Source organism: Nothobranchius furzeri, chromosome 7 (genome assembly GCF_043380555.1).
Source record: "Nothobranchius furzeri strain GRZ-AD chromosome 7, NfurGRZ-RIMD1, whole genome shotgun sequence".
Lineage (NCBI taxonomy): Eukaryota > Metazoa > Chordata > Actinopteri > Cyprinodontiformes > Nothobranchiidae > Nothobranchius > Nothobranchius furzeri.
Genome location: NC_091747.1, coordinates 52,396,847 through 52,415,341, shown reverse-complemented (window position 1 = coordinate 52,415,341; position 18,495 = coordinate 52,396,847). Strand labels below are relative to the sequence as shown.

Here is an 18,495-nt window from a genome sequence, read left to right as displayed (position 1 = left end):
ATGAGAGCAAGAGAAGGTGTTTCACTTTGCTTGTTGATCTGTCTTGTCTGATTACACGTTCCCCTCTGAACTCTGGAGACCTCTTAATCGGGTAATGTCAGGATTTAAAGGCATCCCCCTAAACGCGCCCCAGAGATCATTACCATGCTCACACTTCGGTTCGGTGGAGCAGAAAACCACGGATTCCCTGTATGGGTTGTATTTTTACCAAACAAATTGAAATCAAGAATTTGCTGTGGTTCAGTATAGGGCTGCTGGATGATGGCAAAAATAATTATCACGATTATTGTGACTGAAATTGAGATCTCGATTATTTAAGACGATTTTTCAATTTATGTTGATTTTATTTGTTTTTATTCATAAAATTGCTCAGGGCACAATCAGGACAAAAATAAATAAGAAACAAGATGATCTCTAAAATAACTCCTGATTCCCAGTATAAAAAGACCAATATACTTATAGCTCATAGTCTATGACCCAAGGGCGTAGGAACTGGGGGGACGGGTGGGACGTGTCCCCTCCAATATTGGACAAACGCGCATTTGTCCTCCCCCCAATAACATGGAGAAGAAAAAGATTGATTTTGAAATATTTGACTCGCGAGCTTTTATTTTGAAAGACACCGCGGACTTCTCTCCAACACAGCCCCTCCCCTCAGGGAGTTAGACAGGCTGGTTGAGTGAAGCAGGAGTCAGAGCCGGGGCAGACACAGGTGTCAGAGACAGACGGCAGCAGCTCAGCGAGTTCTTCTCATGGGCAAAAAGAAAGAAAGAAAGGAATTGTGAGTTGGTAATAATGTAGTCCAAGAGTATATTTGTATTTCTGGTCGAACGCTAAAATGGCTGACTAACATAAACATCTTGCTAGTTGGCATTAAACATTAAACAACACTACTAGTCAACATAAAATGGTGAATTTTACAGTAACAGACAAAAACCATTTGACACAAAATAAATAAAAAAGTTGAATCTCCACATAAAAAATGGAGTTTGTATATGTTGAGGTAATTTGACCACTCTGGCTATCCGTAGATGTTTCCTCATTACACAGGGTAGGGAGGGGTTTGGCTCGTCTCCGCACAAGCAGGATGGAAAACAGAACTCCGTTGTCGCCGTAACCCACGCCTTACAAACTCTTAACTTTTTCAACAGAATTGCTCGGAACGGACGGAGTATTTACTAGCATAGCAAACCAGAGTGGAAAAAAACGAACCGGAACAACATTTCTCACCCGTTGAGCTCGCCTTCAAAATAAAATGTTTACCCTGTAGTTTACTATTAAAACCCTTACAATATGTTTGAGGTAATTTGGCCACTCTGGCTATCTGTAGATGTTTCCTCATTACACAGGGGAGGGAGGGGTTTGGCTCGCTCCCCACAAGCGGGATGGAAAACAGAACTCCGTTGGCGTTGAACGTCCCCAAATAATTAAAAACCAGAATGCCAAATGCAAAGTTTAGAGCAGCACATTTATGTATGATCCTGACTTGTCCAAAGCTGGAAAAAAAATCTTTTGGGGGGGGGGGCATTTTTTTGTCCTTTCTCTACAGCTAAACAGGACATAACATCTAATCTTAATATTTCACTTCTAAACCTTACAGGTAACCTCTCCCAGTAGAGATCCGGTGAATCCACATTCCTCCGCCGAGGTAATTGTGCAGAAAGGGCTGTGTTCATAAATACTCTCACGTGTAACCAAAGGTTTGTGTTTCAGATCTCAGTCTGTTGCCTGTCGGGCAGTTTGTACTAAATACACATGAGAACATTGAATTATGCTGTATTTACCTGTGTTTACTGCATTTTTATTGTTCCCTTCTGTTTTGCTGTTTACTGGACATTTTGGGCTTCAACCATGAAGTGGTGGGTGTGTAGTCACTAGCCTATGACAGCGCGTGGGGGTGAGGACTATAAAAATGCAGTGATCAGTGCAAATCCCTGTCTCCTCCTCCCTCTCAGCTGTCTGTTTACACGTCTCTGCTGTTCACATACAGGCTTTCCTCAGCAGAACTTAAAAACCTGCTGATCCTGCACACGGATGAGTGCAGAGTTGTGGACGTGGTTAACTGGCGTTGGAGCAGAACGAATTTATCAGATGTTTTTCAGTGCTTTTTTTTAAGGGATTAGCGCTTCCCACCTGTCCTTAATCTCTGTACTTTGCTAACCCAGTTTGTGTTGCTATACATTAGCAGTTTCTACCTAAAGCCAGTTTTTGGGTTTCTGTTCTGTGGTTTCCTGCATTTTACAGGTCCCAGCCTTACTCACCACACCTAATAGAACCGGATCTATTGATTGAGGGTAGGGAAGAAAATCCCTACTCATCCTTGGCATGGTTAGAGCTATAAAGTAAACCAATTCTTTTCATTATGGCAAACATTCGTCTTGATTCAAATTCCATTGACAGCCATTTGTGTCCCATTCAGAAGGCACCCACTGAAATCTCCATTGGCGTTTAGCCCTTCGGTGACCTGATCAATGGCGTCAATTTCTGACACGTGTACCATCTGACCAGTGTTCTGTAAGCTGAATTGTTAGCATTGTTAGCTTCAATCTTGTTATCTGATCCTTTCACCCAAAAATAGTTCAAATCTATATTAATTGAAAGGGATATTACTCCTAAAGTTTAGCTCCAGGCTACATTGTGTCGTCACTCTGCTTTTAAAGTAACACATCTGATGGTAAAGGAAACTGTAAGACTTAGCTGCTATGATATCTGTTTCTGTTGCTCTCTTTGTTTCTAGTTTCAGCCTTTGTGTGATTATACAGTCACAGAGTAGTTCTAAGTTGAGCTTTGTGTCAGTAAAGTGGTTAGTACCGGTTTATGTATTATTAGTTTGTTATATTTATGTTTATGTTTTTAGCAGACGCTTTTGCCCAAAGCGACTTACAAGTGATAATCGGCATGTTGCCCTTGAGGCTAACAACAACAATACCAACAACTTGACATCAAATTCAAATTAGCTTTGAAAGGGACTAGCACACTAATCCTAGTGACCTTTGACCTCCTAATTACAGATGTCTGAGATGGGAAAACCTGGTTGTGCTCTGCAGCAGTGACTGATTTCTGTCTGCTGATGGAGTGACCCCGGGTTTAAAGCTGATTTTTTTTTCTCAGAGGGCACTATCTGGAGGATGCACCATAAGCCTTTCTCCTATTTCTGCGATTACAGCTGGAAGCAACACGTCTTGTTCGTAAATGCACATCTCTAGCTGGCCATCCGACCTAAGCCGCATTGTTTTACAATCATTACTCTTACACTATGCTGGTTATTCACATTTAAATAGGCTTTTGCTGGAGTGGTTCACAGTCAAGTGCGAAGCAGCTAGGTTGAGAATCAGCTCCTCTAAATCAGACACCATTCTACCCATGAGTCGGAAAAGGGTAGAGTGCCTTCTTCAGGTCAGTGACGAGGTCCTGCCTCAAGTGAAGGAGTTTAAGCATCTCAGGGTTTTGGTCGCGAGTGAGGGAAAGATGGATCAGGTGCCTGCCGGTGGTGGTCGGAGGGACCGGTGGCGCTTGTTCTCAGCAGCTTTGCCTCTGTCAGTGTGCCCCAGGGCAGCTGTGGCTACATCGTAGCTCATCACCATTAGTGTGTGAATGGATGAATGATACACTCCAGTGTAAAGCGCTTTGGAGTCCTTACTCTGAGAGGCGCTATACAAGTGCGGGTCATTTATCATTTATCGATAGGCGGATTGGTGCTGCGTCTGCAGTGATGCAGGCGTTGTACCGATCTGTCATAGTGGAGAGATTTACCGGTTCATCTACTTTCCTACACTCATTTATGGTCACAAGCTTTGGGTAGTGACTGAAAGAATGAGATCCTGGTGAGGTTTTTTGGGCACATCCAACCGGGAGTAGACCCTAAGGAAGACCTAGGACATGCTGGAGGGACTGTTTCTCTTCTAGCCAGGGAACACCTTGGGATTCCCCCAGAGGAGCTGGCCGAAGTGGCTGGAAAAGGGAAGTCTGGGTCTCTCTGCTTAGGCTGCAGCCTCTGCGACCCGACCCCACATAAGCGGATGAAAATGAATGTTTGTATGTGCGTGTGTGTGTGTGTGTGTGTATATATATATATATATATATATATATATATATATGTGTGTGTGTGTGTGTGTGTGTGTGTGTGTGTGTGTGTGTATGTATTATGGCCCGACTGATATATCGGCCGGCCGATATTGGGGTCATTAGCAGCATCGGCTATCGGCCAAAAAGACGGCCGATATTGCGCTACCTATCCAGCAGATGGCGCCAGCTTTATGAACTCATGTTGTGTGGCTCCACTCCTTTGAACTTTGAACACAAATTATTGTTTTGGAACTTTTTTTTTTAATTTATTCTCATTTATGTTTCTTATGTGCAATTATTTCCTGTCCAGGGTGAATAAGTTCACCAAGTTGACTTCCACAGAGTGTTACTTTGTTACAAAGCACAAGTATTACGTTTTATTTATTGCTGCATTTTTATTATTTTAGTATTCTTATAGGGATCTTCTGTCCCTAAACTTGTGTGTGTTGTTAGATTCCCCAGAGTTAGCTAAGTCAGAAAAAACATTTTGTAATCAGTTGTTTTAGCATAAAGTAACGGAAGGGAAGGCTTTCATTCACCTACATAAAAAACACTACAACGTATGTGAATTCACTTACATTGTTTTATGCTAAACTAAGACAACCAACAGATCATATTGGGCTGGTTATAAAATGCTTTTTCTGACTTGTCTAACTCTGGGGAATCTTAACAAGACACGGTTTTACTGAGTGGTGGAATATTCCTTTAAGTTGAAATGTAATGGTGGAAACCACAGTTTACAAGAAAAAACTTGAGTGTTAGATTTATGCTGTGACTGAGTTTGTGTGTTCTGTTGTTTTTGAGATCTGCTAAATAAATCTTACTTGCATTACTTGGAAAACCTAGTGAGTTATTGAGACAGTTCTTTGGTGTGTAATAGAGGAATGAGTTTGCATTAAAAACGCAGCGAATGAAGGGTTTAAGCTTAAAATTTTTATTTCTTTTTTTGTGATGGAGATTTATCGGCCATTATATCGGCTATCGGCCTTTGTTAAAAGTTTTATATCTGTATCGGTCCCAAAGGAAACATATTGGTCGGGCCCTAGTATGTGTGTGTGTGTATATATATATATATATATATATATACACACATATATTTTTTAAATTTATTTTAAGATTTTATTGTCAAAAAATGTCAGACTCTTCATTAATCTAGGTACTTCTGCTAACGCTCACACACTGCTATTGGCTAACACTAATTACGTATTGCTTACATTATATCACATTACAGGGTCAGACTATCACTTTTATGGATTTCTAAAAAATATTGCACATACCTTCTCCAGATTGCTGCTCTAATGATTTATTCATACCTCGTGTTTTTTCCAAGGTATTTTTCATGTGTAAAGTAATGCTTCTGTTAAAGTGACCTTTTAACATAGAGCTTTCTCAAAATAACATTTTCTTTAAAGTTTTTTTTCTAATAATCAAATATATACACTTTTTATAAGCACTAGCACTTTCAAAAAGCTTATTGAAGTAACTACACCCTACTTGGTTTTGAGAAAAGACGGTGGTCACGCACTTTTCTTCACATTGATATGATTTTAACTGGACTAACTGTAATTGTTTAATAATTTAATTGCAGTCACGTGGACAGAATTATTCATATAAATACGTTTCTGAATCCCAAAGGCTCTTTCTTTTTTTCTGTTGATTGTTTATTCAGAAAAAAATTGTTTTATTAATAAAAATCAGAAATGAGTCCATTGGTTGTGAAGTTATCAATTAAAATATTTCCAAATTCCAGTTAAATTGTTACCGTGAACCTAGCTTAGTAGTGTTCACACTTTGATGTAGTCCGTTGTGTAGTCCAAAGATCAGGGCTGGTGTATAAAGCGACTTTATAGACATGTTAGACCTGCATCAATTGGACCATTGTTTTTAGTTGCTTTTTTTTAGGGATGGACAATATATCGGCATCAATATCTGTATCGGCCGATGTTAGTCATTTTTTAACATATCAATATTGGTTCGATAAATAAAACCGGGTCGTTATTAACAACTGATATTTTTCCCATCTTGTCTCCATTTGTTTGCCTGTTTCAGAGGGTGAGGGGGTTGATGTGTAATTGTTAAGTCATGTGAACAGTGATTGTAATCATCTCAGAACCATAAATGTGTGTGTTGTGTGTACATAATAATATAAATTCAGCTTTAATAATTTTCATTCTACACAAAATCTGCTGATTTTAGAAGCATTAATGTCAGTATATCGGTATCGGCAAATATCGGTTATCGGTCATAACAGTGATTTTTATATTGGTTTTGGCCCAAAATTTTCATATCGGTGCATCACTACTTTTTTGTTTCTGTGAAAGTTTAAAGAAATTCATATCGTCCATAATCTCATTTTAAGGATGTACTATGAATTTTTTGTCCAATACCGGTATCGGATATTAATATCGCATTATCACCCCCTCACCCTCTGAAACAGATACACAAACCGAAACAAGATGGAAAAATACCTGTTAATATCAGCCCAGTTTTACTTATCGGATCTAGGGTTGTCACGGTGTGAAAATTTTACCTCACTATTATTGTGACCAAAATTATCACGGTTTTTGGTATTTTCGCTGTATTCTTTTAAACGTGTTACATTTTCAGACAACTAAATTAACCCTGTATATCCGGAAAATAGTGTCCTCAGTTTGTGTCTAAATTTAGCCTAAAATTTGTTATTTTTTACTTGTTGTTTATTTGTTTACGTTTTTCCCCTTTAGTCTTTAAAATACCAATATTTGCCCATGACTTCTCATTTTTTGCCTGTTTGGTGTCATCATTTTATGCTTACTTTAAGAACGCTGTAATCCACCCGCTTCTTAAAAATCCGAGTCTTGACTCCTCTCTCCATAGCAGCTTCAGACCCATCTCTAAACTTCCGTTCATCTCCAAGATCTTGGAAAAGGTTGTGGCTAAACAACTCACAGCTACTCTTGATGAACATAACATATATGATTGCTTACAGTCAGGTTTTCGTAGAGCTCATTCTACTGAAACAGCTCTTCTTAGGGTCTCTAATGACCTTCTGACTCACAGTGATGCTGGGGACTGTTCTGTTCTGGTCCTGCTGGACCTGACTGCTGCCTTTGACACTGTTGACCATCACCTGCTACTGGAGAGGCTGAGAGACTGGGTAGGCCTATCAGGATCTGCTCTGGAGTGGTTCTCCTCTTATCTTTCTGAGCGCTCCTTTTCTGTGGCCATCTCCCAAGTTTAGGTCCTCCACCACTTCCCTTACCCATGGTGTCCCACAAGGTTATGTGCTGGGGCCTCTGCTCTTCCTCCTCTATCTGCTCCCTCTTAAGCACATCCTGAGCTCCTTCAAAGGAATCTCCTACCATCTTTATGCAGATGACATCCAACTGTACATCTCCTTTAAGCCCCATGAGATGTCTAAGCTGCAGCTGTTACACACCTGCATAGACTCTATCAAAACCTGGATGGCTGGGAGCTTTCTACAGCTGAATGAAGATAAGACTGAGATCCTCATCTGTGCCCCAGACAAGCTGGTTCCCAAAGTCAGAGACTCGCTTGGTCAACTTGCTTCTCACACCAAACCTTCCGTCAGGAACCTTAGCATGACCTTTGACCCAGCTCTCACCCTGGATTCTCATGTCAGTTCTCTTGTTCGCTTTTCCTTCTTCCATCTCAGGAACATTGCAAAGCTGAGTCCCATTCTGTCCCTCTCTGAACGTGAGACAGTTCTCCACACCTTTATCTCCTCACACTTAGACTACTGTAACTCTCTTTTCACGTGTCTGAGCAGAGCCTCCCTGAACCGTCTACAGGTGGTTCAGAATGCCTGTGCTCGGCTTCTGACCAAGTCCTCCAAACACGCCCACATCACCCCGCTTCTCCTCCAGCTTCACTGGCTGCCAGTCAACTTCAGGGTTCATTTCAAGATCCTGGTTCTGGTCTATAGGGCCTTACATGGACAAGCACCATCTTACATTGGTGATCTTCTTAGTCCCTACACCCCCAGCAGGTCCCTGAGGTCCGGTGATCAAAGCCTACTGGTTGTGCAGCGCACCAGGCTAAAGACCAAAGGTGACAGATCATTTGCTGCTGTGGCCCCCAGACTCTGGAACTCTCTCCCCCTGAGCCTGAGATCAGTGGACTCAGTGGTCTCCTTTAAAAAGCACCTGAAAACTCACTTGTTCATGCTGGCTTTTGTATGACCTTCTTCAACCCCTCTCTCTTTATTCTGCTCTCCTCACCTATTCCACCTTCCTCAGAATCCACTGAGTTCCCTCTTTCCTGTTCACTCTCTCTCTTTCTTAACATTTTTTAAAATCACAATTGTGTATTTTTTGCTTATTTAAAATATATTTTTAACCATTTTCTAAATTCTTTTTTATATTTTTACATTTTTTGTTTTTGTGAAGCGCCTCGTGATTTTCATCTTGAGAGACGCTATAGAAATGATCTTTTCTTCTTCTTCCACCTGGATGTTATAATTCAGTTGTTTCTTCCAGCAGGGAGAAGTGGATGATGTTTAAAGGTTTCCAAGCGTTAACATCTCGCAGCAATGGCCTGAGGGATTCTCTGGACTAAAACCAAGGTGAGAAGCAGAACCACAACCATTACTACGCAACATAGCAGATGGACGGCCTTGTCAAAGCACCGAATTATGAACTGTGGGTGATGCAATCATCTCAACTATGTTCTACTCACACAGCTTCTCCTGTGCCCCCTGCTTAGACCCGATGAGACTTATTATTGATTATTAACACAAAGAGTTCAAACAGCAACACATTCAGTTGGGTGCTTAGGAGTCTCAGTAAGCAACAGAATCCATGTTAGCTTAATTTAATAGTAAAATATCTACTTGTAGTGTCCTAATATTTCACTCTTTACAGGAATCTGATTTCCTGAGTGATATCTGAATCTTCCCACTGGTGAAGCACTCGGCCACAGAAGAATTGTTGACTGGGTTATTGCCAGGGGGTTCTTATTCATGCTGCTGGTCATTAGTGTTGGCTTTTAGTGATTCACACGTCATTACACATACCTAAACCACCAGTTTTCTCCTCCCTTTTAATTTATCTGTCAGTCTAATGCCAGCATTCCCTGCTTTATTATACTGAAGTCTTCTGCTGCTTGTTCTGTGACATCCTGAAGTTACTGCTGGCATTAAAGATTGATGAGTGTGATCAGCTTTCAGTAAATGGGCCTGGCTGGTTGGTGCACTCTGGCACTTTAAAGCCATTACCTTGCTTTGATTCGGGAGGGAGGAGACAGTTAAGTGGGACTCGGCCGCACGTAATTTGCATACCGTGTTCAATTTTAGGTTTTCTTATCTGAGAAGCTGACTGACATCTAAACGTTCCTCGTTATCCAAGGTGGTGAGGAATGTTTAGGAGTCAGTCAGCTGACTCTGGACCTCACGCAGATTTCAGCACATGAAGACTCTCGATTTAGGGGAGTTGAAAACTTGGGGAACCGATTTGACCCCCAGTCTTCTCTCATTGGAATCCATGAACCCGTGACTTTATTTTTGTGTTTCTTTTTTTCATCTTGCTCTGCCTTTCCCTTGACCCAAGCCTGATAGCACAACATCTGGTTCAAGGTAACAGCAGCTGTCAGCAAAGCCGGAGCTTGCTGCAGACCCCCACATGTATTGGAATCTGTTGAAAGTGATATTGTTTAAATACATGTTTGCCTTCATCTCGCTTGAGTCCAGCTTGTTTCTGTGTGCATTGGCGCTTTTTGCACCTCTTCTCACCCTGCGCAAATGTGGAGGTGTAAAGCGAGACGCCACGAGTCCTGCAGGCCCCCTCTTTTGTCATGATTTCCTCCTCAGTTTGCGGGTAATAAATGGCCCCCGTTTCAACCCTCCAGAAGCAGTCTTTATCCGTGCATTCTTTCCCTCCATGTCTCTCTCGGGGCCAGTTGTGCCCAACACGCCACATGAGGACAAATTACACACCAGCAAGACATTGTCCGGTGCCCCACAAAGGTTTTGCACTCTCTGGAAGGGTTGTGGTTATTACAGTGCAGGAGACGTCAAACGTTCCCCCAGCAGCTTTTGATGCAGTTTGATGTGTAGTCATAGTCGGCACACTCTGGGCTCCAGAAACACTAGGTGTGTCGCTATAAAGAAAGCCACGCTAAGCCACGTAATTACAGGAATGGCACACTGCTCCCTCCTCTCAGCAATCCGATGATGATCCTTTTCTCCTGCATACATTTTTCCTTCATTATTCTATGACTGGAATAGGTGAGTCAGTGTTTTTACAAGCTACCACTCTTTTGTGATATATGTTCAGGCTGGTGGGATTGGAGAGCTGCTTCGTAGCAGTGATAAAAGTGTAATGAGTTAATTTGCATGTTATTTAATGAGCCATAAGACATAAGAATCCATAGTAATATGAAATCAACCTTATGGATCTGTGGGTACTGTTTAACCAGAAGATTGGAACTTTTTATTGCAGGGATTATGTAATAACCTCGTATTGATCCAGAGACAACAGAAGAGAGAGTCAGGTTTTAAAAGTTTAAAGATTTATTACTAAACAAATTAAAACTAGACTAACTTTAACACTAAATGTATGGTGGAACTAAGTGAATGAGACGGAGAATGGTGTAGTGTGGAATGTTGCTCAGAACCAGCAAATCCAAAGAAACGATTAGTTCTGATGGGAAATGAAGGTGATGTCTTCGCGCTAAGCTTTGATTAGGAGATTCATAAACACATTCAACGCCATTCCGTCGGTATACATACCCTTAGCGGAAGTCCCCGTCTAGATCAGGAGGTGTAGAGGTCCAGTTTGACCCTCTCTGGAACCGAAGCTGGTAGGAAAAGCAGCGGTTGCCGACCAGACCAGTCTTTGAGATACTTCCGAGTCACGACAGTTTGTTGGCATCTAGCGAGACCCAAAACTGGGTCGTGATGGTTCAGCTTTTATTCTGAAAGGAACCGTTGCAGCAGTTGGAACAGCAACATATTTTATCCAGCTTGTCGTTGGTTCTTTTGGCTGAAGAGGAAAGTTACGGATTGGCCACCCCGACAACTTCTCTAGAACGCTTTGAACTGCGTTAAAGATGACGTGGGCATAGTTTTATACTTCGGATGTTTTGGTTTATGGTCGAATGAAAAGGTGACAGATTTTCCAAGCACCACCAAAACCACGCCTCCGTCAGATCTGGCAGATTCTGATTGGATCAGTAAAAGCGATTTGTCATGTCTTAATGCTAAGTGAGATCAGTCCTAGTGGAAACATTTAAAGTCATATTACTTATTATATTCTATAGGATTATAATAAAGTAATTAATATTTTCATTTCACAGATTGGTCACATCTTATTGACTAACACTTTGTTTGATTAGCTTTATTAAAAATAAAGTTCTTTGATTTAGTAAAAGAAGAGAGTCCTTTCATCATTCTTCTCTTGAGCTGGAAAGAAGCAGTTTAGAAGCAAATGCATGACCCCCAAATTCCACTACCTCCGCTCCGCTCCGACACGAACGCCGGAGCAAAATCGGTCCCGTTGTAGTCAATCAGAGCAATTCCACTACTGCGGCAGTGCGGCGCCGTGCGCCGCCCTCTGTTCCGGCGTCCGGCAAAAATAGAATCGATCCTATTTTCGCTGGATGCCGGAGCACCTCCGTAGTCAATGGACAGAAATCACAACCGCCAAACAGGAAAAGGAGCAAGCACAACTTCCGTTTTTCACAATCAATCGATAAACAAAAGGCGTTTTTTGTTTCATATGCACAGGTTTAACAACTTTTAACAACTTATCAACGGCGGCTGAAGTTTAAATGCTCAAAAGTAAGCCATAAATACAGTTTCCACTATCAAAGTAGTCACACTTTGTTGATCCAAACACTGCTGATCTCTCTACACAAATGATGGGCAGATTAAACAGTTCATGCCGATGCTTCTCCCACACAACGGGTGTTTGGATCTAACTTCCGCGTTTATTGCTCGGACTGTATCGCAAGATCTCGAAAATCCCGCGCATGCTTGTTTGCCCATCTCATGTCTCCGCACCGAAGCGAAGCCGTTGTAGAGCGGGTACCAAGAAAAATTGAGTTCGGAAGCGAGCGGCTGCGGAAGGCGGGGGCGGACCGGAGCGGAGCGGAGGTAGTGGAATTTGGGGGTGAGACCTTGAGGCCATATCTCATGCAGATTAGTTCTGTGTCAGAGGAGTGGGGGAAAATGACTTTAGGTGGAAAACAGTCATTTCATTCTGTTACAAAAGTATCCCATGCCATCGAAGTTAAAGCGGTCCTAGAATTCAAAACCACATGGGGTGTCTAATGTAGCGCACAGTAGAGCTAGTGCGATTTCTGACTAAATCCCATATTAGGATTAGGGATGGTTGATATTATTGGGTCTACCGGTACGATAGTCTGATATTGGCCTTAAAGTGTAATATTAAAAAACATCTGTGTTGGTTTTTATTTCTTTACTGACCTAACTTTTAGATGTCATGCACATATTACACATCCTCTCTCAAAATTCCAAAACACGACAGATCTGAGGTTTCGTTTTTGAGATACTTTAGTAGGGATGCTCCGATCCGATCACATGATTGGAAATCGGGCCAGATCACGTGCTTTTGAAAGGATTGGAGAAATGAATCGGATTTAACCTTTTAGAACAAGAAACATGACTTTTTAAATTAATCCTGAGATTTTCAAATAGAGTAAAAATGACTTGGATTAAATTTCAATAAGTCCCTCTACATCAATAATATTTGTTTCTTGTATGAAAACAACACAGTAACGTCACACAATTTACGGCAGGCAACGACTCAGACACCATGTGCCGCTGTTGGTGAGCCTGTTAACACAGAGCTAACGTTTCTCCTCAGAAAAGCTAAGATATCTGCAGCTTGGTGGTATTTTAAACCGGACAGCAAAGGCAGAGCTACAGGCACTTGTAATGTGAGCAAACTGAGCATTCACAATGCTGGAAAGGAAACGGCTCCATGATTCGCTGCCTTCAAACAAGCTACTTTTGCTGTCGGCTTTTCCCTTCGGGCATCCACAAAGCAAATCACTGGTCTCTATTAATCCCCAGTTTACCTCGCTATTCACAGTGAAGTCAGACAAAACCGCAGAGCCAGCCGACAGAGAAAGTTACGCTAATAAACAAAGAGAAATTGCCAACAGACTGCAAAATTTTGAGGATTTTAGTTCTCCTGCAGCACCAGAGCTGCGCACTGGAGCTACAGGTGTTATGCAGAGAAGTTACCCTGCCTGCCGAAGGCTCCGCCTACCTGCTCCATCATGGATTGTTCACAGCTGCATATTGAGGGAGTAAACAACTTGAAATATGTGCAACGGTGCTACTTTTAAGTATATTCATAATATAAATACTTTTTTTTTAAATCATTGTACTTCCTAAATAAATGAAAGTGAAACTTAAATGACAATTTGGGTGTGCTTTCTTATTTTAATGCATTCCAGTTTTTTTCCGTCTTTTAATTTTAATGCTTTGCTAAAAAATAAAATTACCTTTTTTTATTTTAATGCTTTTCTGAAAAGTATTGGATCGGTACTTGGTATCGGCAGATACTCAAAATCAAAGTAGACAGGGTGAGTCTAGCAGGCCAGGCTGAAGGATTCAAGTAACTGAAGAAATTAAATTAAAGCAGCACCATTTCACATTGGTCTTATTGGTCAAAATAACAATTAGTTCACTATTCCTGTGGGACATAAAATCTTATTTCACCAACAGGCCATTTGTGAAGTTATCTGCTATGTGTGGGAAGGCAGAGAAGTTGACTAATATCTTCAGCCTTTGTGACATCTGTTAAGTGAAACTATCATGCTGTATGTATGCTAAATACATATTTATTTTGTGTTTATGGTCACCTGATTCCTCACGGCACAAACAGGTCAAACCAGCTGAGTTTGACAGCAGGAAACAGGGTCTCCCCCCCAATACCTCACGCTGCATCTTCTTCTCGTCTCTCTTCCTTCGCCAGACTGGTTGGCTCCAGCTCAGTCCTGGAGAATCTGCTCGTGTGACACCTAAGATATAAGCAATGACACACACACACACACCTCTGCTCACCTTCCTCTGGTGAACTTGGTATTTCCAGAGTCGGTTGATATCTCTGGCTGTTTTTGTTAAGTAGTATGTTATATTTTATACATCTTGGTGTGCTTCAGTGACCAGATTGCTTCAGTTTTTGTAAAATCAGCAATGTGGCTTTGTTAAGACGGTGTTCTGGCTGCTACTATGGTTTAATACCTCATGTTGTCATTTAGCCTTGGGAATCAGCCACAGATGTGACGAAGATGAAAACTTGTAACCATGTGGGAATTGTTAACGCTGTCAGAGCTGACCCGTCAGCTCACAGATATTCATTTATGTTGCAGTCTGTTGTGTGTTTGTGCCAGAGAGAGATAGGAAGGAGTCTTAAGTTTCATTTATACTTCTCTGTCAGCTCCACGAGGGAGAGACGCACACGCATTGACAGAGCTGGTTTGCTCTCAGACTTCTCTGTCTCCTCTGTATTTTTGCAAAGTAATTCCCCCCCAGGACCACAGAGGGCATAGTGCTATTCTGAGGTATGCTGCCACCAAACAGTTCCGTATCCAGTCCTGGATGGCATATTTTCTATTGTGTTTGCATATTTCAGAGACTTTTGAACAGGAACAAAATTGTCTCCCATCCACCTCTTCATGCGATCAGCGCCTCTAAACCCACGTTTCTCGTCTTTTTCATCCACAAACAAAACGCTTGCAGTGTTTTTTGTACTCGTTCAGTCACGGGTGAATAAACCTGAATTTTTTCATTCTTTTCCAGCGACGCATTCTCCAATCTGGGCTGCATGGTGGCGCAGTTGTTAGCATTGTTGCCTCGCAGCACGAAGGTTGCAGGTTCGAAACTCGGCGGCGGCCTTTCTGCGTGGAGTTGCGTGTTCTCCTCATGCATGCGTGGGTTTCCTCCGGGTACTCCGGTTTCCCCCACAGATCACAACATGCCCTATAGGTTATAAATTGTAAGTCGCTTTGGATAAAAGCGTCTGCCAAATAAATAAACATAAACATAAGCCAATCTGTTCCGTGTCTGCCGCTATATATCTATTTTTTGAGGGGGCGATTACAGTGTTGTTGACGAATTTACATGAAGCAGCGTCCTGACCAATCACATGCCTGCAGTCTACGTCTCTTTCAGCGGATAGTTATGAATTGGGGCATGTCTCTGTCACCCTCTGCGAGCCAGTCCGGAACACACCAGCTGCGAAGCGGATCCCTCACGAAATTCATGCGCTGTTGGCTCCTCCTCTGTTCACATCAGGCGAGAATTTCCAACGAGCGCTTCTGCTCATGCCTACCCCACGCCATGCCGTTGCTGTAAGTGCGTGTATGGAAACACCGTGTGTGTGTGTGTGTGTGTGTGTGTGTGTGTGTGTGTGTGTGTGTGTGTGTGTGTGTGTGTGTGTGTGTGTGTGTGTGTGTGTGTGTGTGTGTGTGTGTGTGTGTGTGTGTGTGTGTGTGTGTGTGTGTGTGTGTGTGACCAGTTTGCCCCACTCGTTGATATCAGAAACTGCACTGATCCTGCTGCTGTGTATTTGTTTGTATTCACATTCATTAAATCCATCTTTTGCATTAAAAACTTTATTTAAAATTATGGAAACTCTGTTTGTCTGCAGGTGTGTGTGTTCATTTTCATCCCTCTAGTCTGTTTAGATCGACATTAATATTATGGACATCTTCTTTCCATAGGCTCCAATATCAGTTTTTTTGAGGCCCAATGGGAGGTGGCCACCACCGCCATTTTGACCGTGTCACAGGTTCCGTCAAGCCCAGGCAATTCCAAAAAAGGGAAGAGAGGAGGAGCTGAGGGTGGGGCTGTAAGGCTGGGATCGACTGACGACACCCGGTCGAACTAGCTACAAGCTACCCTGAAGCTAACCCAAAGCTAATGCGGAGGTGGGAGCTAAGCTAACGGAGGTAGCAACCTAGCTACAACCGGAGTTAACTGTGCACAACACCAGAGCTTCTGAGTCAGAGATACGCCGGGCTGACCGCTGGGTAAAACCGGGTAGAACACAGAGTCTCGGAGAGCTCCACAAGCCGGCAGCCGCACAGCACACAGAAGCCGCGATCAGACAGATACGCCGAGCTGCTGGGAGAACCAGCCGTCAGCCCGCGCAGCTAAGTAGCCGCAATCAGACAGAGATGGACCTGGCTGCGGGGAGGGGAGAACCGAATGGAAAACATCGGTCTCCTAAGAGCTCCACAAGCCGATAGTCGGAACCCAGCTCCACCAACATGTTAAATTTCAACCCATTTTCTAAAGTGCAGCATTATGTTAAATACACTGGGGTTTACCCTATTACATTTAAATTTCATGGTTAAACAGTACATGTTAAAATCTAAGCTCAGCTCGGCAGTGACCTAAAATACATAAATATAATTTTACTTACCGAAAAAAATGAAGTGGAGACTCCTTGGATGATCTATTAGTGCAATTAATACCACAGCAAGTCATTTTGTCCAACAATTGCACAAATAATATCCAAACAAGAATACACACACACAGAGACTCAAAATCCCGGAACAGTTTCCAAGCCAGACCGAGGCTCTACTGAGGCCTTTCCACGGAGCTAGCTCTGTGGTCACGTGGGTCTGATGCTCATTAATTATACAGAATTTTAGGCTTTTAATACACTTAAACAGAAGAGTGAGAAAAATATTCACCCCCCTCAGAGTTGTCATGAGTGTAAACTAGATCATTTAAACCAAAAACATGTTCTGGTACCAGGCTGTAAACATGTTTATTTCTGCTGTGAAATTGGTATTTTTAACATGGGAGTCAATGAGGATTTGCTCGCTTCTGATACCAGCCCCTAGTGGATGAGGGTGGAACTGCAATTTTTGGTACTTCCGGGTTTGACTCAATTTTAAAGCCGCATTGTGGGGGCTTGGTTTAGATACACAAAAATGATTACATTTATCAATCGCAGTGTTTAATTTTGAAATTTTCCTTTTATTTGGTTAAATTGGCCGGCCTGCCTCTTCTGCTTTGGTTCGACTTCCTGCCAGAATTGACTCGGCTCACAGAAAAATTAGAGCTCACGCCAAAACGATCGCTGCATGGCGCGAGCCTTCGCGCTGCTTCGCAGCTGATGTGACCGAGACCGTAGGTTTACAAGGACGCTGATTAGAAGCGCTTCGTCGCGCTTCCGCGTCTGGTGTGTTCTGGGCGTAATGGCGTTGCGTATCTCTGTCTCGACGCAGACTGAGAAGTATAAATTGGGCATTAGTACAGTTGTTCATGTCTGTGAGCTCTTAAGCTCAGCTTCACCATAGCAAACTGATTTGCTCTAATAAATCTTGTGACATCAGATATTTAGCCTGTTCTTTCTCACTAGTGGCACACGGTTGCTTGTTTCTTGCAAAGACGACAAATTACACATAAAAGGATGGTTGTTTACTTAATGTTTTACTAAAAGTAAAAAAAAAAATCAGCAAGTAATCACAAAAGATTAAAAGCTTTTTCGGTTGCTCTTTTATGGTTCTCTTTGCATGTTTTTAGATGAGATAAAAGCTGATATTGCTGTTTTTCTTCATAATTGTCCTTTTGAGTCTTTTTCACAATTTCATGGCCAGCGGAGCTTCTGCTTTTTTTTTTTTAGTTTTCTACATCTGGTGAGTTTGAAAAACAAACACTAATTTCACTGTTTCTGCTGCTCCCTCTAATGACACGCCATATGTCTCAGGTCGCTGAGTTAATGAGTTAAATGAGCTGACAGCTTGATGAGTTGTAAATTTAATAGAAGCCTGTAAGAATATGTCAGTCATTCATTTACATAATGTTACTTACCCCTCCTCCTAACCTATATTGCTGTGGGAACAGTCCTTTCTCAAAATTTTCTGCAGTTTTTTGTGTTTCTGTTTGTCAAGTTTTCAACAGTTGCGTTCTTACTCATCGCTGCCTTCTCATACATGCAGGCCAATCACAGCTCTCTGTCACAAAAATAAACAATAATGAACAAGTCTGCTTCTAGACCTGCACAAAGAGAAATAGAAAAAAAAGGGACACACAACAATACAACAGGAGCAAGCTATAGCTGCATCAACTTGAAGAAATATACAATCAGCGTTGTTTAACTAAACAATCACATGACAATAAATCACAGTGCATTTAGTGGCAACGACAGCCTTAAGACATGTGTTGAACGTGCCCAAGCCCATACTTTTGAGAGCACTATGTGAGCACCTGTGTGTGTACACACTCTTGTTTATGTAAGGTTTCTCTATAGGAACGTCCAATAGAGAGTGTGAGGGACCACATATCTGCCCCCCAAAGATGTGAGGTGTAGGAGACGGAGGGAGCTCCAAGTCCCAGAGATCCAGGCGCTGCCCCAGAACACAGGAACCCCAAGGAGACTGCAACCAGAAAGGCCCCCACCCCCCTTGAGAGGCACAGAGGATCGCCCCGGGGGGCCACAACCA

The 18,495-nt window shown here is 42.2% G+C and overlaps 1 protein-coding gene across 8 annotated transcripts in view; it reads left to right on the top strand.

Moving 5' to 3' along the window:
• The window catches only part of ncoa2 (nuclear receptor coactivator 2), an 85,890-nt gene that overhangs the window by 23,289 nt on the left and 44,106 nt on the right, over nucleotides 1-18,495 (top strand). For 4 of the 8 annotated variants that reach the window (XM_054751149.2, XM_054751146.2, XM_054751147.2 and 1 more), the window contains exon 2: nucleotides 8,544-8,629. The exons of 1 other annotated variant lie outside the window; for it this stretch is intronic. The gene's annotated coding sequence lies outside the window, so the exon portion shown is untranslated. Of the gene's footprint in view, nucleotides 1-1,600; nucleotides 1,649-8,543; nucleotides 8,630-18,495 lie in introns of all 8 variants that reach the window. 3 more of the 8 variants (XM_054751145.2, XM_054751144.2, XM_070553201.1) reach the window with 3 other exon arrangements.